Source organism: Enhydra lutris, unplaced genomic scaffold (assembly GCF_002288905.1).
Source record: "Enhydra lutris kenyoni isolate GAN:26980312 unplaced genomic scaffold, ASM228890v2 scaffoldscaffold4, whole genome shotgun sequence".
Taxonomy (NCBI): Eukaryota; Metazoa; Chordata; class Mammalia; order Carnivora; family Mustelidae; genus Enhydra; species Enhydra lutris.
In genome coordinates, this window is record NW_019154088.1 from 15,880,903 (window position 1) to 15,905,622 (window position 24,720).

The following is a 24,720-nucleotide window of genomic DNA, read 5'->3' on the forward strand; positions in this document are numbered from 1 at the left end:
GCCGAGAAATGGAAATAATTGTGTAATTCTCCAGTGTACGTTTTCTGTGTTGGAGCAAACACTCCAGGAATGCAAAAGATTAAAGTTTTTCACCCGAGCATCTCTGAGCACGTGAGACTTAAGAGGGCATATGGGCTAACCTAGGTCATTTGATAAGAACTGAATTGCCTCTTACCTTATTCTATGTATTTGGCTCATTTAGATGTTGCTGTTTCTCTGGAAAATAGAAAGTGTCCCCTGTCCACTAATGTAATTATTATGACAATTTCTAATTTGCCCTTTAGGGATACCATGCCAGCACTTTAAAGTCTACTTACCCAAGGCCAAACTCAGTTATCCCCCCTGAAAACCTGCTCCACTTCCTGTGTCTCCATCTCTTAAAATAATTCAACTTTTATTAAATTTGGCCATACAAAGAAAACCTAGATGAATTTGAAGACTATGTTCTCTATAGAAACTTGGATTGAAAATAAGTTTTTAGGTCCCCAATAAAAATCACATCCCACACTGACAGTCAAACATCAGCCCGCTGTTGTGTCTCTGGTATGTACTGATTCCAATACCACTGAAGCCAACTTCTGCCCTGACCCCTACCCTAGCATCCTTACTCTGAAACCTCTCCAAGCTCTTCCACCCTTTGCCTTGAGCACTGTCTCTCAAAAGCACAGCCTAAATTACGATCATCTTTTCTTCAAAAATCTATGGCTTCTAAACACCCTGAGAAAGACATTCTAATTCCAGCAGGTGCCACTTCAGAAATTCCATGCTGTGAGCCTATCTTGTCCTTCTAGCCACATCTCGGACTACTTGCCTCCAGGAATGTCAAGCATGCCCAACTACACCATGCCCTCCCACCTGCTCCTACTTCTGCTGTCCCCTCCGCCCACAGTAACTTGGTTATAGTCCTCTACCTTTGACCTTGTCTTTCATAGCGCTTGGCTCAGCTCATATGACCCCACATCATAAAGTCTTAACAACCCACACTGTTGCCTATTCCTCCTTTATTGTCCACTTACAGCCCTTTCCCTCTACCTCTGGATTTAGCATTTGCAGCATTCTGCTATGTGTGATGTTAGCCTTACACATCTGTCTTTCCAGCTAGGTTGCACACTCTCTCCATTCTATCCATCTGAGGTCTCCAGGATTCTTATCCTGCTGCAATTCTATACACCAAATACAATGACCTAGTTCTCCCTCTCAAGAAGCTCAGTCCACTAAGTGATAAAACATGTTAATAACTCAATATGATAAGGGTCATAAGGAAGTCCAAAGGGTAGGGAATAAGGCGATAGGTTGATAAGCACAGGATTTAGATTCAGAAGACTCAAGTTCAAGGTCTGGTTCTGCTATGTAACTAAGTATGATAAGCAAATCTAGTTTCAGTTTTCTCATTTGCAAAGTTAGGATTTCTAACACTACTCTTCTGTAAGAATAAAAATAAAATTAAATAATGGGTTTCCATTTGTTCCTCTAGATCCAGCCTCTGTCCTCTTCCTCTACTCTGTGCCTCTAGAAATTGACTTCTAAGCAAGGGGATCTTCCCCACATTGTCTCTATGTCTCTAGGTTCTGCCAGTTGCTACCTCCTCTGGCTCCTTAGGTCCTAGGGGTAGTCAGGCCCCAGGGTAACTCTCCCTGTGGTTTCCCTGCAATCTACCCACACCTTTACAAATAATCCCTTTATTAAAGACTCCAAATTACACACGTTGAATGCGCCATCTGTTCCCTGCCAGGACTCTGACTGAAAAAGCTGCTTTTCAAACTCTAAGTTGCTGTCTAAATGCAAGGTATATCTCATTTATCTCTGCACAGTGCTTTACACAAAGCAGATTGATGCTATTAATAACAAATTGTGAAATGAACGTATGTAAGGATGAATGAGTGAATGATCCTGCCCTCGCCCACGTTAGTTATATTCTTATCTGGGGATCTCTTCTTGTCACCTTGATTGGGATTTTGTAATGTCCTGCTTTGATTTGGAAGGTCCTCTGTTCCCCGGAACTCAAGGTCTCTTAGAGAAACATTTTTACGGGTGGTCTGCCTCAGCCTTTTTGTGTTTCAAGTGGTTTAACTTGAAAGGATTAACATTGTTTGAAATTCCCAGAAATAACACTCCTTCTAGAGGCTGCACACTTACCTGATATCAAAAGGGATGAGTAATTTGTTCATTTATTTATGTTTTTCGTTCATCGACATAAAAGCTGGCAAATAAGTCAAAAACAAGCAAATTGATTCTTCCCTTATTACATGGAAACCAAGAGCATATTGAAGGAATCAGTAGCCTGGGGTAGTTTTTTCAAAAGCACAATAGCCTAGCCAGGGAATAAGCAATTGAATAGCCTCACCAAATGATCTAAACAAAGATAAGTCACAGAATTAAGCATCTTGATATTTCTGAGGAGCTGAAATCATGATTGATTGACTTTAATATGAATTTATTCCCAGCTGCCATCCTTGTCTTCTGAATTCTCACATATCTCAATAAAATAGGAGATAAATATTTTCCTCCTATTTTAAATATAAGGTCGATGACTTAAAAATGAGGAACTGACCCATGGGAAGTATCTTTAGAAAACATACTCTTGAGTAAACATATTTAATAGAATGCTTTGGTACTGAGTAGGTATTATTCATTAGCAAATGATTGCATAACTGGAATTCTTAATTAAAATTTGTGATGAGAAATGAATCTATTCAGTCTGCAATTAGGACCGAGAAATTCAGAACACATTGGGGTGCTTTATGAGCACAATTCTGAAGATTTTCATACAGTGAAAGAACTCACAAATACTTTAAACAGGAATTCTAGAAGAAGAGTACACACGGAATGCACATGTGGATCCAGACGCAATATGATTTGAAAAGTCAACCATTGAATATAATACATGGAAAGATTCTAATTTAATGGGTGTGCGATACTGTTAAAAGCCTCTGAACACTCCTGCTGGACCTTTTCTGGGTTTTCCAGAAAGGCTTCTAGCCAAACAATTTCTTCTCTTCACTTAATAATTGAAATACAAATTCAGACAATGGCAAACTCTGAGGCTCCTCTTTTAAAGGGGTCCTTAAGAATGTAAATTCAAAGTGATTTTTTTTTTCAGCGCATATCACAATTCAAACTTTTAGCAGCCATCGAGGAGCTCAACCTCGACTGCAGTAAAGTAAAATGGATAATGTTTAGCTCTAACTTGGTTGCTAGGACCATCCCAGCAAGAAAATTTTGCTGTAAAAAATTTATGATCCTTGACTGTTTTTACTTGCTGACTGTCTACTGATGATGGGTTCTGGTTTTGAAGGCCGGAGAGATCTGGGGAGACCACTTTGTGCAGCCAGTGAAAGGTTAGACAAACAGCAGGTTTCTCCTGAGCCTCCTTCTAGAACATGAATGAAACTCCAGTACTTGGGGCTGATGGAGACAGCATTGCCTCCTATTACCTCGTTTGTGTCATTGCTGACTCAGTGACACCATATCCCAGACTCAGATTTAAACACTTGTTAGCCAAATGTGTCTCCCCATGTGCTGCTGGCCCTTGCCACTTCATCACAGTTTAATAAGGCATTGGGTATTTTAGACAACTTCTCTAATTACAGCAGAATGCGAACAGTGTTTGCTATTGATTTTTATTCCAGAATGTCACCTCTTTCCTGTCCCCCATATACCTATTACCCTTCACTCCTTTGCACGTAACCAATGTCATTTTTTAAAAATGACTCTAACATATTCAGTATTAATCAAATGTCCATAACAGAAAACATCCTCCACGGAAGGTGAAAGGAAAGAAAAAAATGTATCTTTGCTTGCATTGTTTGGAAAGATGGAAATTACCCAGAATCCTATTCTTTTTTTTTAACCAATAGGTGGCACTAGTGGTTTCTAGCAATGATTCAAGTCTGTAGCTCTAATATATAGCTCTAATGTATATAGCATTCAGAGATTAGGATTTTTTTTTTTTTTTTGCAAAAGTTACCATCATTATGGCCTTAGCCATTAATTGAAACATTTGTAGCTTACCCAATGGGGATGATTTTAATATAAATTTGCATGCTGTTGAATAGGTTCTTTAAAATTATTATTTTTAAGTAGTCCAGAAGAGTTATATGGGTAATAGTATGCATATAAGGTAGAGAAGTTTAAAATATGCTATAAATCCTATCACAGAATTCCTGATACTAGTTTGTATGCAACAGGCAAGAACTATCAAAGAATTAGAAATTGAAGCACATGTTTTTAACGTAGCTTGGACAGTGTAGTTGTGAGTTTTAAATAATTTTATTTGCTGCGTTATCCAAGACACACTGGTTTTCAATCCTGTGCTCTTCTCATTTTTTATAGCATGGGGTAAAGCAAGTTTTTTACATTTTTTTTCATTTTTTTACATTTTTTACAGCATGCTTAGAAAGCAAATTAGGCTTGAGAGCCAAACAGACCTATGGTAGATTCTGGACCTCCATCATCTACAAGGCTGGAAACCTTAAGATGGTTAGCTCAAATAATCCTGAGTTTCTTTATTCCTAAATGATTCCTGTCTCTAAGAGTTATGGTGAAAATTAAGTGGACAAAATTGTAGCCATCAGTATCTAAGGTGTAATAAGTACCCAGTTAGTTTCTTATCCCTTGGTTGATTTGAATTTTAACATTGGCTGAGGCAAAAAATAAATTAATTAATAAATAAGCAGAAGGAGAGGGAAACAAAGAAAAAGGAGAAGAAGGTGATTAGACAGTGGGGTCTATTTAAAAAAAAAAATGTGGTGCCTGGGTGACTCAGTCAGTAGAGTGTCTGCCTTCTGCTCAGATCATGATCTCAAGAGTCCTGCAAGCCCCTCTTAGGGCTCTCGGATCAGCGGGGAGTCTTTTGCCCCTCTCCCTCTGCCCCTCCCCCTGCTCATGCTCCCTCTCTCACAAACAAATAAAAAATCTTTTATAAAAAAAGATATTTTATATCTTTGTTAAAAAAATTAAAAAGGATACATTTCAAAAAACATATTCTAATTCTCTACCACTTTTGAATATTTGTATTATCTTTCATTTTTGTTAAGAGATTCTAACATTTAATAGATATTATTCAGCCCCGATTCCTCAAGGTCAGTGGGTTGGTTGCTGTAACTTTTGGAGAGAAGGCTCTGAGAAATTTACACAGAGTCTCAGCTTCCCTATATCTGCAGGGATGTAAGCTAGCATCCCTGCACCCTAAGCACTCTTTCCCAAGTACATATAAGTACAAGTAAGAAACTGGGACTAATTGAATCATCCTTGTGTTTGACCCTCCCTCTAAAAAGTTTATTTTGTTTCTGCTGTTTCAAAAGATCTTTGATGAAATGGTGATAGCATTCCTGATCTCTTGTCTGTTTTCAAAAGAGCTAGTACTAAGGGCTGCTTACCGTTCATCTTTCTGATGGTACCAAAAAAAAACCAAAAAAAAAAGTCTGATTTAATTTGGCTTGAGCACTCAGTGTCCTTCCACACAGCGGCACCTGTGGGGTCATTAGCGAAATTAGATAAGTAACTGATTTATTATTACCGTAGATGCATGGTGCACTCCCTTTACTTAGAGTGTACGGCAAAAATTGTTCATGCTAAGGAACAGTAATCAACAGTAATCATGGCTAAAAAGCCACAGTTTTATCATTCCAAACATAAGCATAGCTGTGGTAGTATCTTATCATAGTACATAATAATAGAAATGAATTATGTCAGTAAAATCTTGAGGTTTAAGATTTACCGTGATAAATATTTTTCATTAAAGTGAAATATCTTGGCAGAGTCACTTTCATATGCAGACTGTTGACACAAGGAGGCCAGCTGTGCCCATGCAGATGCCGAGATTTGGGTCTATATTATTAATGATTTATCATGTCATGGAGAGCTTAGATTAGTTTTGAAAGCAATCCCTTGCCACAAAAGCACTTTCTATAATGTGCGAATGCAAGGAAGACTATATGTGCATTCCAAATTAATCACAGGAGCTGCAGCTACCTTTGAAATTTCAATACCTCTTCTCTTTTTATTTTGGAACATGAAATTCTAGATCCTAAACTGTGTTATTCATTAAAATTCATACAAGAATGTTATTTCATATCCACTGGATAGTGAGCAGTGTGTGTATCTGAATTAACAGATACATAGACACAGATGAGGGCATGAAGAATAGAGGAAGGCATTGCCAAGCTGTTGTATACCATGTGTTTTTGCACTAAAGCTCACTTTTAATGTGAGGTTGGATTAAGTTTCCCTTTCAGTTCTGCAGGCTTCCAAGATTGCTCTGCCTTCAGGGCACGTATAATAATATTGGCTAATATTGGGGCGCCTGGGTGGCTCCGTGGGTTAAGCCGCTGCCTTCGGCTCAGGTCATGATCTCAGGGTCCTGGGATCGAGTCCCGCATCGGGCTCTCTGCTCTGCAGGGAGCCTGCTTCCCTCTCTCTCTCTGCCTGCCTCTCTGTCTACTTGTGATCTCTCTCTGTCAAATAAATAAATAAAAATCTTAAAAAAAAATAATATTGGCTAATATTTATTCAGTGCTTGCTGTGTTCCAGGTAAGATGCTAAACACTTTACATGCATTATCACATTCAGGCTTCATAAGACCCATGTGGAATATTATCACCCCTGTTTCACAGGTGAGAAGACTGAAGCACAACGTAGTTGAATAAATTATCCCAAGGGGGAGGATCTGGACTTGAATCCAGGTTGTCTGATGTTTTAAAGCCTTCACTATTAACTACTGCTATTAACCGTGACCTCACTATTTATTAAGCACTCTTACAACTAAGTGAGAGGTAGGGTTCAGATCCTATTTAGTTACTACCTGGATGGCCTTAGGCAAGTCCCTTGCACCCTGTAAACTTCAGTTTCCTTTTCTAGAAAATGAAGATAACAGTAGTACTTACCTCATAGAATTGTTATGAGTTAATATTTGTAAAAGGCTAAGAACAGAGTTTGGCCCATATTAAGCATGAATGCTTTGTGCTGTAGGAGTTCATGAGTTGTACTCTTGAATGACTGATAAACTTTCACTGACTATTACACATAGATTCTCCATAATTTTCAGAGAGCTTTTATTCTGGAAACGAGATTGGGAATGAAAGATAGAAATTACATTCTGAGTTTTATTCCTAAAGGAAACAAACAAACAAAGGACCGTGAATGAAGTTACTGCTTATCCCTAATGTGAGATGTACACAGATAACCCAAAAGCATCACTGCTAACCCTCTACAGCAGTGAGTCCTTTAAGCATTTTTTCTGAGTGTGGAAAGAGCCAGGTATCTTCCTTCCTTTCTTCCTTCATTATTCACTCATTCAACCTATATCCTTTCAAGGGCACTGTGCTTGCTCAGGAGATACAGGTGAATAAATCCCTACTCTGGAGGAGGACACAGTCTAGAGATGACTAGTTCAGCACATAAAAGGGTATGAAAGCACATAAAAGTCCTAGGCTCCGTTACCATTTACTAGTGCCTAGTAAATGCCAGGTACTGTGCTAGGTACAGGGGGGCTATCCAGGTCAAAAGGCAAGAATCCCTGCAGTTAAGAAGCACCCGATGGGGAAGACATCCTAAACAGATCTTTTCCCTTCCCTGTGGGAAATTACCTAGATAAACTTGCTGGGAGAACATAGAAAAGAGGTGCTTAAACCCATCCTGGGGCTAGTGGGAGGAGGGAGATTCTGACACTTAGAAAAATTTTTGGTAAAAGTGAAGTACCTGAAGTTATGGAGAAAGAGCAGCCCTAAAAGCAGAGACACCATAAATGAAGACAGGAGACATGAAGCAGGGTGACACAGTGGGGAGCCGCCAGCGGCCACAGGATGCTAGAGCCTAATAGGATGTACTGTGGGATGTGGGACGTGGGACGAAATATGGCACCAGAGAAGTAAACAGAGCTGAAAGGTTAAAAGTGTATAAAATCAACTGAAAGGACCAAATGCTAACAAAGTGCATAGAATGAGCACTTGCTTTATAGACTGCTTCCCACTAAAATCCAAATGAAAAGAAAGTCATTTTCCTGACGATCAAGATTCTGGGAACCAAGGAGATGATGAATCCCTAAGAGTAATGTCTTGATCCCGACCAAAAGACACAGGGTGTCACTCTTTCCGTGTCAGTGGGTTGTCCACTTCCCTACTTCTCTTCCCCAGTGAACCAAACATGGAGACTGGCTCAAAGGTCTAGACTGATGTTTAGACTGAAAACATGTCTAATCCTTGGCTTGAAATGACCTATTTGCACATCCTTCTGCAGCCTCAAAGTTTTTTTTATTCCTGGATTGAAGAACTCAGTCCAGGATAAACTGTACTCCCAGGGGTGGTGCTCTGTAAAGTTGGCTATCATGGAATTTCAGCAAAGAATTCAGGAATCTAAAGAACTGAATTTTTTTCCCCCTTTGCTGCTACTGCAGAGACAGAACAACTCCTAAGCTTTCTGCCTCCAGGTGGGTGGCAATTTAATTCTTATGGAGCCACGGGTCACCCCCCTTGCATCTTCATTCAGTGCACAGAGCCCTCTGCCTACAGCGGGGCCTGCTCCCTTGGTGGAGAAAATACGGGATGACTGGATGCCAGTAAAACAGGCACAGCTTTCTGGGTCAGAAGTTGGCTGGGGAAGGGCCCTGACTGCCAAGTAACTTGCAATGATGTCAGAGCCCAGCACAACCAGAAAACACCAGCCAGCCAGCCAACAAAAGCCTTAACAACAACAGAAAAATCACAGAGCAGGGTTGCCAGAGCTGTTCTTTCCGCCCCCTACCCCTTTCTTCGAATAGGAAGAACAGCAGGAAGAGAGTTTATATTTTAAAAGACTCTCGCTCCTCTCCTCCCTCCTTCTTCCTTTTGGTAACAAAGTGTTAACTGGTGAGGAAACAGTTCTCCGGATGAGTCCGGGCGGCAGTTCCGCAGTTCCATGGGGTGTCTTTTTGAGTTCCTTTTCAAGGCTGTCAGTGGAAGTTTCAGAAACAACTCAGAACAGGGTATTTTTCCTAAATGTAAACATGCAACTCTGTGCAGAGGAGAAAGCAGGAACCATTGAGGAAAGGAAAATCCTTTCCCCATCCCCTTCTTCTCTCTTTCGGAGTAATTAACTATACTCAAATGAATACTGAAAGTTTGGTGAAAAAGCTCTGTTGTTGTTGTTGTTGTTGTTCTCTTCCTCCTCCTCCTCCTCCTCCTCCTCCTCCTCCTCCTCCTTCTCCTTGGCCTTCCCCTTCCCCTCCTTCTCCTTCTTCTTCTTGGGATATCATGGTTCATTCCAGCCATTCAGAGCCCTCAGTGATTCATAATTCAACTGGAAATTAATAAAACACAGCCCCCATTCTTGGAAATGAAGTTTGGATTAAAATCCTCTTGTTTTGGAATATATGGCCTTTTTTCCCTTTCATTTGTGACAGTCAATTTTAAATGATGTCACTTCAAGGACATTTTCATTTCTCCCACAACATATTACACGAAACACTTGCCTGTAAAACCGGCTCATTAGCCTGCAAAATTATACTGTACTGAATGGCTTTCATTCAAAGTAGAAATGGGATTTTTAGTAGGCAATTTCTGTATTTTATAAAGATAAAGCAATGTTTGATTGCTTCTTCCCAGCTGTTTTGCTTAGTGGTTATAAAGAGAAATTGTAGGGGGTTGGGGGACGAGAAAGGTAATGTGGGGGCGATTTTGTAAGGATGTACTTAAAAAATAAATCTTAGATTAGGAAACCAAGGCCGAACTTTACAGAGCAACTGCGCCTGCAGCTCCTCTGGGCTGCAATGATTTGTCCTCTGGATGTCTGGAGGAAAGCTCTGAAAAAAGTGCGGGAAGGAGAAAAAGAGGGAAAGAGGGAGGAAAGCGAAAAGGCTGCTTCGCAGGCTGCAGCAGCCACGGCGAGCTGGATGACTGAGGCTCTGGGAGTTGCTGGAAGGAGCAGCCCTTCATAGGTGGGGAGAGGGAGGGTGCGCAGCAGAGCGCCAGGGAGGAGGGACGCGAGGGCCACGGAAGGGTCACCGGGGCCGCGGCGCCGGGCTGGGGGCCTCCAGGCGGCGCTGGCCACGGCACTCGGCCGAGGGTGAGCGCTCCGGGCCGCCCGCGCCTCCTGCCGTCCGTGACCGGGGGTGGGCCCCGCGTCGCGAGCTGCTTGGTGCGGGGAGGGAACCAGCTCCGGCTCGCCTGATGGATTGACTTGGAGATGGATCGAATTACACCATTTGCCTTGCCTCGATTTGTTTTGCTCCCGCTCCGTCCCGCTGCTGCTGCTGTCGCTGCTGCAAGGACTGGTGGTGGCGAGTTTCAGGATTATATCGAGGAAGCCAAGACCTAAGGAGAAAGACGGATTTTTTTCTTTATTTTCTTTTTTCCCTGCGCGTATTGAGCTTTTTCTCTTTCTTTCTTTCTTTCTTTTTTTTTTTTAACCAGCCGACCCCCACTCCCCACCCCCAATGAGGTAAGACCGTCTTATAATCTGCTAATGCTCTGGGCGCCTGGTGGGGATCGGACTCAGATCCTCAGAGCCGGAATCGCAGCCTGTGTTGTGCGTGTGCCTGTGCGCGCGCGCGCGTGTGTGTATGTGCGTGCATGTGTGTTGTCACTGGAGAGTTGATTTCTCTTCCAAGCAGCCCTGTCCGCCTGCCGTGCAAGGGACGCGTAGCGGGCCGGAGAGGTTTGGCAGACCCATCAAAACTGACACTGCTGGAGGTTTAGGGGGAGGGGCACGTGGAGTTGGAGGCCCCCTCCACTGTGCACGCCCCCCCCCCTCGAAAAAAAAGCAGAAGGAGGGGGCAAGTAAAAGTTTCTTGCCAGGCAGAGTCGGCTCCGCGCTCTCCCCGCGCATTATCAGTGGGAACCCGGGCTGCTTGGCTGCTCGGTCACGGCGTCTCCAGCCAGCGCAAGAAGCTGAGCCAAGGCCGACACAGCCGGCCGCGGGCTCGGCCGCCCCCTTCCGCCCGCCCGCCCCGGAGCCGACGCTGGGACCGTCGGGGTCGCGCAGCGCCCGCAAGGCTAGGAGTGGACCCGCAGGCATTCGCCCGCGCTGGAAGAAGGGGCGCAGAGCCGCCGCCGAGACCTAGCAGCTCACCGCGGACGCCCGCTACCTGTCAGTGCGCCCCGGGATCGGACAGCCTCCGGCAGCTCCTGGGGGCGGGGGTTCGGGGTACCCGGCCACCTCCACCCCCCAAACCAGGCTCCAGCCGGGAGGGCAGCCACTTCCCACCCTCCTTCTCCCCCTGCTGGCCGAGCGCGCCGCTGGCGGGATCTGGAGCCTGGAGTTGCCCACCGCCCACCCCCACCGCCCACCCGGCGCCCCGGTTTCTCCTGTTGGCCACTCTCCCCCGCAACTTTCCGTGCTTTGTTCTACCGCTGGAAATGATTTACGGAAGCGTTTTGGAGAGGGTCTCCGCCAGGCGGCAAGAGCCCAGCGCAGAGATGTGTTACGTTCTCATCTACCCATCAATTATGGATGGAAACAAATAAGGAAGAGTCAATTTTGCACTGAGCCCCTTCTCCGGCGGCGAGAGGCGTCTTGGAGCCGGGAGGGAGCCGCCGCTCGCATCGGCAGCCGCTGGCAGGGGGATGGTGAGGAGGAAGGTAGGGAAACTTTTATTTCCCGTCTTGACAGCGTTGATGTCTGTTCCTGGTCTGCAGAAACTGATAGAGCAGCCACCTTGGGTAATTTGGGAAGGCTTAAAGCTTCCTCTGTCGTGTTTAAGTCTTGGATTGAAATAAAAGGTCATAAAAGACTTGGTATGGATAAGAACTGGGTTTTAAAAATTTCTGCTAAATCGACTCTCGGGACCACCAATGTCGAGAGATTGTTTAAATCCTGAACTTGTGAAGAGCTAAATGTCATGGAAGCTAGAGGGGAATGAAGTAGCAGTATTAATTACAGCATTAGAGGAACTCAGGGTAGTACTGCCTGTTCTGAGCTGACCAGTCAGCGACCCAAGTTCCAGCAGCGCAACCCCTCGCCAGTCTCAGCTGGGCGACTTTCACACAGGAGGGACAGCAGATCGTTATTACAGATATATGGACTTTGTAAATAGTAATTGGACCTTATGTCCACCACTATGGGCGGCTGCTTTCTCTCAAAAATAACGGTAGTGTTTCCAGTGACTTGGGAAAAGAAATGTCTACGGTAATTTTCCCAAGAACTTCTGGCTACTGAGAATTTTAAGTCTGCAGTAAAAAGTCTAGTTGCTTTTGCAGGATTGTTCTTCCCTCTGCTTGATGTTTGGAGCAATAAAGTGGATTCTTTTGTTTATTTCAAGGCTAAAGTCCTAGGGAAAGGTTTAACATTCTTCCAATCTCGTCTTGGTCTCTGCCCCTCAGCAGAGGAAAAATTCTTGTTTGGATAAATTTTTCCAGGTTTCATCCCTGTAGAACTGAGAAAAATCTCAGACAGCTCAAGATGAGCATTTTACTATCCTTTCGGTTCAATAAACAGTAGGTTTTGATGCTGGTTTATTCAAGTTGTTAAAAAATCCTATTGCTTTTTTAGCTATCTAACTCAGGAAATCAAGTTGTGTGTAGTCCTGTTTAATGTAGTGAGTGACAGGCATTTTCTGTCAGGCTGGCAAATACTACACAAACATTTACCCGGCTTAGGTAAATAGAAATTGTCAAGTAAGCCCTGAAATTTGGGCCTATATTATCATGAACTTAAAACATCTTAAGGTAAATAAACTAAAGCCCAGCCATAGCCGATTTTTGTTTTTTGTAGTTACTGTCTGTGCTCTGTTTAGGTCCCTAGAATGTGCTCTCAGAAAGACAGTTAAGTAAATAACCCTGAGATTTCCAAAATGTGTTGTTTAGCAAACCATTTTCTTCCCCTGGGTCATTTAGTTAGATTAAAAACCAGTTACTATGTCTTACTGGATCCTATAGAATATTGGTACCTCTCTTCACATATACTAGAGATATTACATGGATGACCTTTTTTGAGGAACATTTCTGTGATGTAGGACAGTATGCCAGGAATATTATGACTTTTCCATCACAAAACAGCTGGTTAACTCAAGTTTTATTAGATTTGTGGTCATTCTGCCCTTTTCTTCCTTCCTTCCTTCCTTCCTTCCTTCCTTCCTTCCTTCCTTCCTTCCTTCTTACTCTCTCCCTCTTTCTCTCTCTCTCTCTTTCATTTTTTTTTGGTGCCCACTAATAGCACCATCTGGTCATGCCTCCCCTGGTCTGATGGATCTGAAAGATGGCTCTGATGTAAACCTATTAGTCCTTAGAGTGAGGGCAACTTAGAAATATCCAGTGGACTTCAGTTCACTGGCTGCTTGCTGCACAGGAAGGATCTGTCCAGTAACGGTGCTCTGGGTAAGTGGGCCCCTGCATCCTTGTGTGGTGGTTTCTCTTGCTTGAAAGGCACACAGGCAAGTAAGCAGGAATCAGAGCTTTGGTTCACAAAGATGCCCATAATTGTTAAGGACTTATTGAAACTGGAGAAGTTCTTCACTTCTTGCTGCTCCATCATAATAAACGTTAGTAATTAGTTAGTCATTGTTCTTGCATGTGAGTTTCACTACAAAGAGTGAAAAATGCATCTGAAATGGGGTCATTTTTCACCCTTCTCATGCATTTTATGCAGAGTTAAGAGCTGGCTGAATGCCTAACCGTTATTGGTGTAACTGTAGGAGGTGAACTCCTTCCCTCACCCATTGCAGGATAAAATATTACCTTTTATTTCAATTAATAGACTTTAAGCCTGCACATTCTAGATTCATTTCTAGAGGAAGCAAGAGGCACTCGGGGGTGTGCCAGTCAGTCAGTATTTATCGAGTACCTGTCGTTCGCAAGCAGCTATGCTAGTCAGTGTTCCAAAGCCAGGTGAGGCAGCCATGTTTCTGTACGTTCAACTTAAGTAAGAATGCAAATGGCATTCTTGGATCACGTGGCGAAATGGATCACTGGCAAGAAATGTAAATATGCACCTTTTTTTGAAGCATGCTGTTGAATCCTAAATTATGAACACTAATCATTGAATATACCAGTAGTGTAATTCACAAACTGAAACTGTCATTAGAACAGGAGAACTCATGTGAATGGAGACTTTGCTTTAAGATCCACCAAAGCCCACGTCTTAGCTTGCTGCTTATTTTATGAACAACTGCCAACTTCTGCTGGGGGGTGGGGGTGGGGGGACGGACGTGTTTTCATTTATTCCCAGGACACAGAGAGAGTAAAATCATATAACTATAAATAAGCCTCTCATAACCTTCTTCAGTGGAGGTGGCTATTGTTGGGCTGACTTTTCTCCTCAGACCCACAACAGTGGCAGTGCCGCTAACAATTTGGAGGTGCTTCCGTTCATTCAACAGGAAAACGAGGAAATGTTTTTACTGGGAAAAGCCACCATTTATGTAACCAAGGGCGATCAAATCAGTGGTCCACATAGATACCCCATGAGGTGTACTTATTTCTCAAACTTTTCACTTCTATTAAGCTTTTGTTAACTCCCCCAGATTAGCATTTTAACAACCCTGAAGTGAACTTCTGCCATTCTCTCTACTTGGACACAGTATGTAGATCATCCATCATCCTGTCCTTGGCTACAACAGGCTGCTGGCTCCATCACCATTTGGAGCTACACAGAATCCATCCGACTGTGAACAGCACAGCTGGCTACAGCAATTTTTTCTTCCACACCACTGGCAGCATTGTCTGGCTGTGGTAACTACAGTTAACACCCAGAACGGGAACTTTCCATTGTTTGGCAACCTGGGCTGGGCCCCTCATCCAGTTCTGGGGGCACACCTGCAGACCTTTCTGCAGACCCTGCCGACTTGCAGTGGTGTGCCCCACTTCAAAGAGGACTTGCCACAGCCGTAGACACCCCACGGGAAAGCCTCTGCAGGCTTGACACAGTTAAACCACCAGAATTACAGAATTAGAAGAAGCCACCCAGACACCACTCATCCTAGACCTTCGGAAGGCAGTCTTTTTGAAAAGGGGAAGAAAAGAATGAAGTAGCCTTTAGCCTGTGATTCTGAATGACTGAAAACAGAAAAAGACCTTGTCTAAGTTCCTTGGAGAACTGGACATATCGCTGCTTCCTCCCTTTTCACAAAAAACATGTGATGTCCTTAAATCTGGGACTCTTGTCTGATAGTAAGTACCCAGTGCTTTCTATCACTTTTTTGGGGGGCGGGGGTTTTCTTCTTTTTACTAAGAAGGTATGTCACAGTAGTCGTAGCTTGATAAAACAAGGACATGAGTTAGGTGGATAGGCTTGTTAAGTTATGTTGGGTAGCTTTAAAAAGAAAACTTTCATGATTAGAAGTACTGCTTTTGGAGTTTGATGTGGGCAGGGGAGACCGCCTCGTATTTTGGTGGGAGATGGTCTTCTTGCTTCTTCCTCTCATATTTACTAATGAAGTCAGCCACAAACCATCTGGGATGGCAGGATGAAGATGATGATGATGGAGAAAGGGGAAGAGGGGGGAAACAGCAGCCTCCATGCAATACCTATCCCTTACTGTTAGTCTTGATTATAATTCTCTCTTGTAACCTTCAGTCAAGTGCACAAGGTGGGCTCTGTGATTATCACTGCTCTATCTAAAAAGAAAACTCAGGGACCTGAGAAGTCAGGTCATTCTCCTGAGGTCATACTGCCAGGGAGGTGGTAGAGTCGGGATTTGAGCTCACATGTCAGCCCACACCCTTTCATCTCTGCACTGAATTGTTTCTGGGAGCATGAATGACCCTATAATTTTGTGACTCCCTGATATTTCTGACATTTGTTCTTCAATAAAAGAGTCCCATTTTGAGGGAACATTTTATACCAAATGAAATGATACGTACAGTGTGGGTATTCTCTTAAACTTTAACCTTTCTTTAAACTAAATCATACTGTTATACACTTCTTTCACTTTTATTCTTGGTGGCCAAATAATTATGACACACTCTTCTTCTCAAGTGTCCTAGAACAGCTCCTTCTCCCACCATTTTTCTCGATGGTAGGCTTTCCTGTCCAAGATTACAGTGGCACAGGACAAATGGCAGAATTCATCACTCTCCACCCAGTCTGCATCTGGGTGCCATTGACATTCATTTCCCCGATCTTGGCAGGTGAAGATCCATTATGTATCCTTGTCCCATTTCCCAGGAGTATTTATGGGGCCCATCAACAAAGACAGTGAGAGCTGCAGCTGTTCAAGCATTAGTGGCACCAGGATGGAAAGTGTATTATTGAAGTTTGACTATGTATTATATTGTAATACACATTTTTCTTACTTATGGTTGTGAGAGAATCCTTTTACCTGGAGGAGTAAGCAGACACATTGTTGAGAAATTGTCACTCGCGCGTCAGCATTTCTTTCGTTGTCCTTTTTTATTCAGGATTCCTACGGAAGGGAAAAAAAAAATACAAATACACACTACCACTACATAGAATGCTAAAATTTAAGTTGTTCAACGTATATTTATGGGAAAGAAATACGGGTTTGAAGAAGGCCAGTGTGTAAGGACATGTATAATTAGGACTTGGGAAGATGCGCGATTCCTTAGCCTATTATTGGAGTCTGTATTTAAAAATAGTCAGGAGTTTCTAGTCATACGAGGAACTGGCACATATGAACCAGAGCAGATGAAGCTCTTTGGGAAAATAACACTTCCATTCCCAGGAGCCGGCTGTCAGCGGACCAGAGACTCATACTCCCCCAGTGTCTACGTTGGCCTAGGTATCACTTGTCATTCTAGGGGTCCCTGGAAGCTTTTTTTGGTCTGCGGAGTTGTCTACATCTTTAGGTCCCCGAACCTCCTCCCCTGGGTAATTGGTGGGTCAAATAAATATATTTTTAAAAGCTAGAGAAGGTGGTGGAGGAGGAGAGGCAGAAGAAGGAGGAAAGAATGTTGCAGTTGTTTCTGTTTTGGTCATTGCTGGGGAAACCATTTGTTCATTCAGCCAACTTTTACCAAGTGTCTGCTCTGCACAAGGAGGTGCCAGGGTGGGGAGATGGTTCAAAGAGGAACTGACACATAGTTCCAGAGCTCAAGGGTCTTGCTGAGTGGTATAGAAAAGACAAGGTAAACACAGAGCCAAAATAAAATGGTGAGCGTTTTCAGGGCCAGAACCATACACACAGACCTATGGTAGATGAGAGGAGTGAGGAGTTATTTCTGGCTAGGGTAGTCAGGGAAGGCTTTGTGCAGCCGCTGATATTTGAGCTGGTCCTTGAACTAGGTAGGATTTGGACAGGTGGACTGTGAGGGGGCCGTGGGGGAGGTGGTGAGAGGGAGGGCATTCCAAGCATAGAGAACAGCTTAGGCAAAGGCCCTGGGGTGGGGGTGGGGGAAGGGTCTCGATCAGTTGTCCACATTTGAGTCCTAACCTAGGACAGACTTGCATTTCAGGTGTGAAGAGGCAGTTTGCCATGCACTCCACAAATATTTATTGAGTATCTCTGGTGTGCTCTTTCTACTTGGCCATTCAGCAGATGACCCCATGGCTTAAGCCATCAGAATGAATGGGATCAATCTTGTGGCGATTCCGTAGATTGCTCCGTGATCAGAGCTAAAAACTCCCTATCAACTGCCAACTGGTTCAGTGTTGCACAGGCACATTGCAAGGGATAACGTGATTTGCCTCAAATTACCCAGCAAGACTGTTCCTCCCATGGGGTTGTTTAGCAGAACCAAACTAGAAGGGTCCTGCTTCACTGGTTTCAACTTTTAACTTGAAAAATACTCTATGTTAGATGTAGATTCTATGGTAAGGACTAAATTGTGTACATATATTGGGGGTTTTGGAGAGGGGAAAAGGGGATGTGGAGAGAGGAAGCAGAAGAGAGTAGAAACTTGTTAAAACTGTGAGAATGAGGGGCTCCTGGGTGGCTCAGTGGGTTAAGCCTCTGCCTTCGGCTCGGGTCATGATCCCGGGGTCCTGAGATGGGAGCCCTGCATCGGGCTCTCTGCTTGGCAGAGAGCCTGCTTCCTCCTCTCTCTCTGCCTGCTGCTCTGTCTACTTGTGATCTCTCTCTCTCTCTCTCTTTCTGTGTCAAATAAATAAATAAAATCTTAAAAAACAAAAACAAAAACAAAAAACAAAGAAACTGTGAGAATGACAGGAGCTGGACTCCAGGTGCTCAGTCCACACTGCAGGTCCTGTGAGGCTGGATTACCTGTTCCTGTTCATCTCTGAAAGGTAGCAGAGTTGAGTGACACGCAGCAAACATCTTAGTAAACGTGTCTGTCGAGTTTAACATTTTATTACATTGCAGATAGAGCCTATCATGCCTGGTAAACTGCAAAAAATGGGGTTGGAGCTGACAGTCTTTTCCTAATCAATTGAAAAAGTAGCAGTAAACAACCTGGAAAGTCACTAATGCTTCTTTTTGGAAAATGCCATCCTTGAGAGACCCTGGGGATTCAGCTGCACTCTCTGGGTCTGAGCTTTCAGGATAAACTCACCTCCCAGCAGTGGCGCTCCACCTCCCCACCTCCCACCCCCAAGCCGCCCCCCCCCCCCCGCCCCCGCCGCCGTCCTGGGCCCAGGTTGCCAAGCCATCATTCACCCCTTGAGTTAACATAAGTCGTAATCAAACCACTTAACCAGGGTTCCATTTAATAGTGGAGGTGATAAGCTTCATGGAAGGAAAGACGGGACGTTCAGTGTAGTAGAAGCATGCTTATTAGGACTCGTAACAAAGGAAAAATAAAATGAAACAATTACATTAGGGGATGATTAAGCCAATTACTTTGCCAAGAGTTGCTCCAGTGGTTCAATTTTCCTTGGTATATGTAAGTCTTTCACAAGTTAATAGTTACATGACAGTCTGAGAGACGACTTAAGTCTGAAGAAATCACTGCCAATGAAGGATCAATCAGAAATTATAAAATAGGTCAGTGGGGAAGGAGGATTAAACATATACAAATCCTCTATCGGGAACTTTTCAGGAATATTCCAGTGACATAAAGCGGAGAACCTGTTCAGTCTAATAATGAGTCTGGCTCCCACCCAGTTATTTTTTTTTGAAGGACTGGCTGCCTCCTCCTGCGTAAAGCACAGTTGCCTTCCAGACAGGACCTAAAATAAACTGGCCTGGCTCAACTCAGCTAATAATAACAGCTAGCACTTACTGTGTGCCGTGGCACTGTGCCTAACACTTTAAATATGTTATCTCATTTAATCCTCAGGCTGCCTCTGAGGGTGTAGGACCCCTCAGTAGCTAAGGAGCATTTACTGAGTGCTTGCTGTGTGCCTCATCTACTGAATGATTTGATTAGCATTCTTGGGGGTGGGTACTATTATTCATAATGTCCTCTTTTGATACAGGGGCGCACAGAGGGATGGGAGGGATGGGAGCTGAAGCAGTTTTCCCAGGGTCCAACCGGGGAGTTGGATCCATAAGAAACAGCGCGGTAAGGTCCTGACCAAGAACTCGAGCCGGCCGTCGGGGTGTGAGTCTGGGCTGTGTGGCTGACACGCTGTGATCTCGAGCCCATGACTTCACCCCTTTGGGCTCGGTTTCACCACAGAAAAGGTGGACCACGGTGGTAGTACCCACCTAGAAGGGTTGTAGTGAGACAGAAGCGAATTAATATTTGAAAAGCACTTAGAATAGTGCATGGCAGGTGGTGAGTGCTGTCTGTGCCTCGGTGTCTATTAAACAGAAGTAAATGCAGTCTGGCTCCGGAGCTTAGGCTTTTAGCCCTCATGCTGTGCTGTCTTTCCCCATGGAGAGACATGTAGCTCTTGAAGCCAGCTTCGCCCTCAGCTACCCTCTACCCCCATGCACCACATTTGCTGCACAGTCAACCAGACTGGAAAGGGGAGTTTGGCAGGAGAGGTCCAGTGGCCTGGAGACTGACCCCAGCCCTTGATGTCCAGTTGCATAACCCTGACCCTGATGTCAGCCATTTGGGATTCATGGCCTCAGAAATCTGGCTCCTACTATTGGTTGTATTGAAGGCCGATAGACATGATTGGCATTATGTTCTGTGCTGGTTGCCCCCTGGGCTGATGAAAAACTGAAGAGCACTGGGGAAATCTAGGCACATTCCCAGACCATTCCTGCCATTACCCACAGCTTTGATCTCTACCAGTAGTCCTCCAATGATAAAACTCATTAGAGCGCATAGGGTTAAAATACAGATTCCCAGGGCCCCAGGACTAATAGCTCTGTTCTGTGGGGTCCAGAGTCTGCATTTGCAGCAAAGAGTTCAGTTGACCCACACCCTGCGGTCCTTTGACCCCACTTTGATAAATGGTGTTCTGGTATGGCCAGAGTGCAGGTCCCTGCCCAAACAAGGTGCAGACTTCAAGGCTAGCATTGGTAGGCCACTAGGTATCAGATCTGAAACCTCTTACCTACAGCACGGGGAGAATGGCGATGAGCCTGAGGCATCCCAGCTAGCTCATGAAAGAGTGGAGAAAGTAATAAAATCTGTTCAAAGCTAAAGAGGCTTTTTTTACCCCCTTGTTCACCAAAAAAAAAAAAAAAAAAAAAAAAAAATCTTCACAGTGAGCAGAAATTAAGAAAGAAAAAGGGCACTCACTTATTTCTGCTGACTGGCCTATATCATTTCATAAATGGAGTCCTAGGCCAGTATTCATAGCAACAGTTTTTGATTTAATGATAAAGTGAGATAAGGGTAATCAAACTTCATGCTTCAGGGCATAAGGTGATTGCCTGCTGCGGTCAGGATGGAATTTTTTCCCTTGTGCTTTGCACAATTGACTAGATGCATTAGAGAGAGTACTCAGGCAGTGCTAGGAGGAGCGGGGGGCTGGAGGCCCCGGCAGAAGACGTCGCTGGGTGAGATCATATGGGAAATGGTCTGGTGTGCGATGAATAACCCCATCATCATTTGGCTTTATCATTTTTGTTTCATATTAAGATTCCGCATAGCATGCTCATATGTTTCTGTAAGCCACACAATGAAATTGGGAGTGTACTGTAATCTCGAACCCTGGACTCCAACTCTGGCCAACAGAGTGCTCTCTCTGAGTGACTGAGGAAAGTACTGTCCCCTCAGACCCTCAGTCTCTTCATCTGTGGAGTCACAATTCTAATAAGCATCGCCTGAGACAGTGGAGGTTAACAGGCTTCATAAAAGCCAGATGAGTGTCGCCCAGATGTAAGGTATTATTATGATAGAATGAATTACATTTTATGGAATCACCATTTATTCTAATCAGCACTATATAAATCCCTAGTCTATGTGATGATATCACATGTATAATGATAGTTAGCATTCATTGAGTTTTTAATCTCTGCCGAGCGCTAATGTGCTTTCTTTATATTCCCTTAATAAAATCCTTGCATCAGCCCTTTGGGGCATGTACTTTTTTATTCCCATTTTATAGATGAGGACACACGCTGGGGAGCATCAGTTTCCCATTGCTGTGGCAACAAATCGTCACAGTTTCAGAGGCCTAAAACAACACGAATACATTACCTCACAGTTCTGGATGTAAGCAAACCCAAATGGGTGTCACTGGGCTAAAGGCAAGGTGTCCACAGGGCCCTAGGAGTGAAGCCATTTCCCTGTCTTTCCCAGCTTCTGGAGGCTGCCTTCCTTTCTTCACTTGTGGTCTCTTCTCCAAGTCCAAGCCAGCTGTCCCTGATGCCAGCTTCTACTTCTAGAGTCACAGCTCTTTCCTGGCTGCGTGCCTCCCCTTTTCATCTCTTCAGGACCCTGATGATTATATTGGAGCCCACCTAGGTAATCCGGGAAAATCTCCCTATTTTCAGATCCTTTACTTAATCACATATACAAAGTCTCTCTTGCCAGGTAAAGTAGCCTCTTCACAGGTTCAGGGATTAGGGTGTGGACATCTTTGGGGAGGGCTGGGGACATGATTCTGTCTGCGGCAGTTCAGTACCTCACCACAGGCGGGCCACGGCAGAGTCAGGATTCATGCCCTCACCTGTCTGACTTCAAAGCCCATGACTGAACCACTCACTTGAAAATCTCCTTGGTTCCATCAGTGGAAGAAACAATAAAGTTATAGAACATAAGTGCTCAGGAGGGCCCTGTTACTTTGAGAACAATCAATTGGGGGCTTTTAAAAATAATCGTTATAGTAGTAACAAAACACACTCACCACGCTGATCTTCATGTCCTACTTTGGACTCGACATACTGTACATGGTCTTTCATTTATGTCTTGTGAGGATGAATATTATTTACCTGATCAACTGCATTTACAGAATCTCTGAATTCAATTGTCTTTCATGGGGTGATTGAATAAAGGAGAACTGGGCAGACCAGAGGGTCATCTGGGGGAGACTATGAGAAACATGTTTTAATGGAGTTAGCAGATGTCTGTGGACAAGGCGCTGGCCTTGCTGCCCTTAGTTTTCTCATTAGAACAAAGTGAGGTGGGGATGGGCAATGGAGATAGTCCAAAGAATCTTCAAGATTCTTTCTAGTAGGAGGATTCCTTAATGCTATATTTATTTTCATATTTTAATTAGCTAGGTGATAGGATCAAACCCAATGGTGATTTTTTTCCACATATGAATTCACTTTGTGAATGTGCGTATAGCTAATCTGTAAAACAAGAGACAGGCACACAAATAGCCCAACTTTCACATTTATTATTGCCATTTATATTTTACAACACTTTGCCCTCTTCTTTCGGGATCACTTAAACTTCATTGCTGCTAATATAGTTTTTAGACTCAATTTTCAGAAATACATAGATAATATTTTCGGTTAGCGGTAATTTTCCCTCATTCAACTCTCAGGGGTTGATAAGCTAGCATGGCACAATTTCCCTGTAATTTCAGTTATGTCCCTGAAGAGCCATCCCCTGTGGAACATGTAGGACACACAGGGCAAATGAGTTTCCAAGGAGAGAGCCACACCTGACTGATTGGCAGCGGCTGCCGCAGCTAGTGATGGAAAAGTCTGTGGGTCTACATCCAAGGTCAAGGAGAAAAAGAAATGCCTTGATTGATTAGGAAGATCTTCTGTGAAAACAGAAGGTGCATGGTAACCCCCATCCAGCAAATTTGCCATCTTTGATTGGTTATTTTCTGTAGAGACACGTATCTCCCTTACAACATTCCTACTCATTAATGTTATCTGTACAGGTTGATAAGTCTTTAATACAGATGTCATCCAGCGTGATGTTGATGTCTTAGCTAGCCTCAAGGACGGAGCTGGAATTCCATGAGGAGGTAAATAAGTAATCCCCATGGAAAAGGAAACCTGGTAATGATTCCTTTTCCCAGTTCTTGCCATTTGCTTTATTTTATTGAGTATTCCCTCAATTCTGCCTCAGTCTGTTTAACATTTTTGTGTTAAACATATTTATGTTTATAACATCTTAACATTTCAAAGACTGAAAAATGTGATAAATGATGGGCTACCACAGATAACACCTTCACCGTAGGTATATAAGTGTGGACATATTTAAAAATATATAAAAATGCAGTACCACCACACAAGTACACAAAGGCATACAGAGATTTTAGAAGCTTCTTCTTCTTTTTTTTTTTAAAGATTGAGAGAGGGAGGGGCAGAGAGAAAGGGAGAGAGAGAAGCTTAAGCAAATTCAGTTTCACAACCCTGGGATCATGACCTGAGCTGAAATCAGGAGTCAGACCCTTAACTGACTGAGCCACCCAGGTGCCCTACATACTGAGATTTTAAATGATAACTTTCAAAGTCAAGCAGACTAAGGTTGGAATCCTGTCCTATCCAATAACTGGATGTGAGTATATGATTAGTTTCTCCAAGTCTTAGTTTCATTTTCTATTAAATGGAGAAAATATCCCTTAGCTTAGAGATGTGAAATCAATTAGAGATAATGCATGGAAACTGGCCGGAATAGTTCTTTGGACATAATAGCTGTCAGTCATGTTGCCTTTGGCTACAAGTAGCAGAAAACCAGTCTCAAAGTTGCTTCAATAATGAGGACATGTGTATTAAGTCACTTAAAAAGAAGTCCTGAGATGGGGTGGCTCCAGGGTTGGTAAATTCTTTGATTCACCGATGTCATCAAAGACTTAAGTGCCTTCTGTATTCTCTGCCATTCCCAGCCTGTTGCCCTGTCCTTGGCTAGCTCTTTTCATATTTCCAGCAAAACTGGTGCATTCCAAGTGAGTGTCCAGCAAATCAAGAGACCAAGGCTAAGAAACCTCTCCTAGTAACACATTTCTCCTTGGTGTCTGTGTATAGGGTCGTGACACCTGCTCATAGCTGAAGCCTAAAGCAGTGTTGCGCAGGGGAATGGGACCACTCCAGTGGACTTAGACAAGGGGAGACTCTCTTACTATTGGATGGCTACATGAACAAAACAAGCATTTTGTTACAAATTATTTGTATATATCACATTGTTATATATGCACACTATGTAGACACAGTGTATATTACATTGACATATTCATGAGTGTGCTCAAGCTATAAAACTTTGGTGTTTGGCCAGAAATATTTTTTCTGCTCTTATTTGAAAATTTTGCATACCTAAAACAGACTTTTAATTTAATCAGACAATTAAAAAATATAAAAGATATGACATTGGAGGACAATGCTACAAAATACAGACAGAATATATATAAAATGAATTTGCTTTTGCTACGCTTCCAGGCTTTTTCCTATTTTTTTTTCCCTCCCGTAGCTTGTTTTAAATAAGAAATGAGATACTCCTGCCAAATTAACACTTTGAAATGTCATAATAAATAAAAGCCATAATTATGAAGGCACTCTTATCTCTTGAGGGGTAGAGACAGAAACACTAACTATATTTTCTTCAATTCTGAGACATTTCATGATTAAAAATTCACCTTTTCTTATGATCC

The 24,720-nt window shown here is 43.4% G+C and overlaps 1 protein-coding gene across 15 annotated transcripts in view; it reads left to right on the plus strand.

Moving 5' to 3' along the window:
• Window positions 1–24,720, plus strand: part of LOC111159463 (semaphorin 6D) — a 598,866-nt gene that overhangs the window by 535,160 nt on the left and 38,986 nt on the right. Inside the window, exon 1 of one of the 15 annotated variants that reach the window (XM_022522029.1) lies at window positions 11,338–11,552. The exons of the other annotated variants lie outside the window; for them this stretch is intronic. The gene's annotated coding sequence lies outside the window, so the exon portion shown is untranslated. Of the gene's footprint in view, window positions 1–11,337; window positions 11,553–24,720 lie in introns of those variants that run through there. 15 annotated transcript variants of the gene reach the window in all.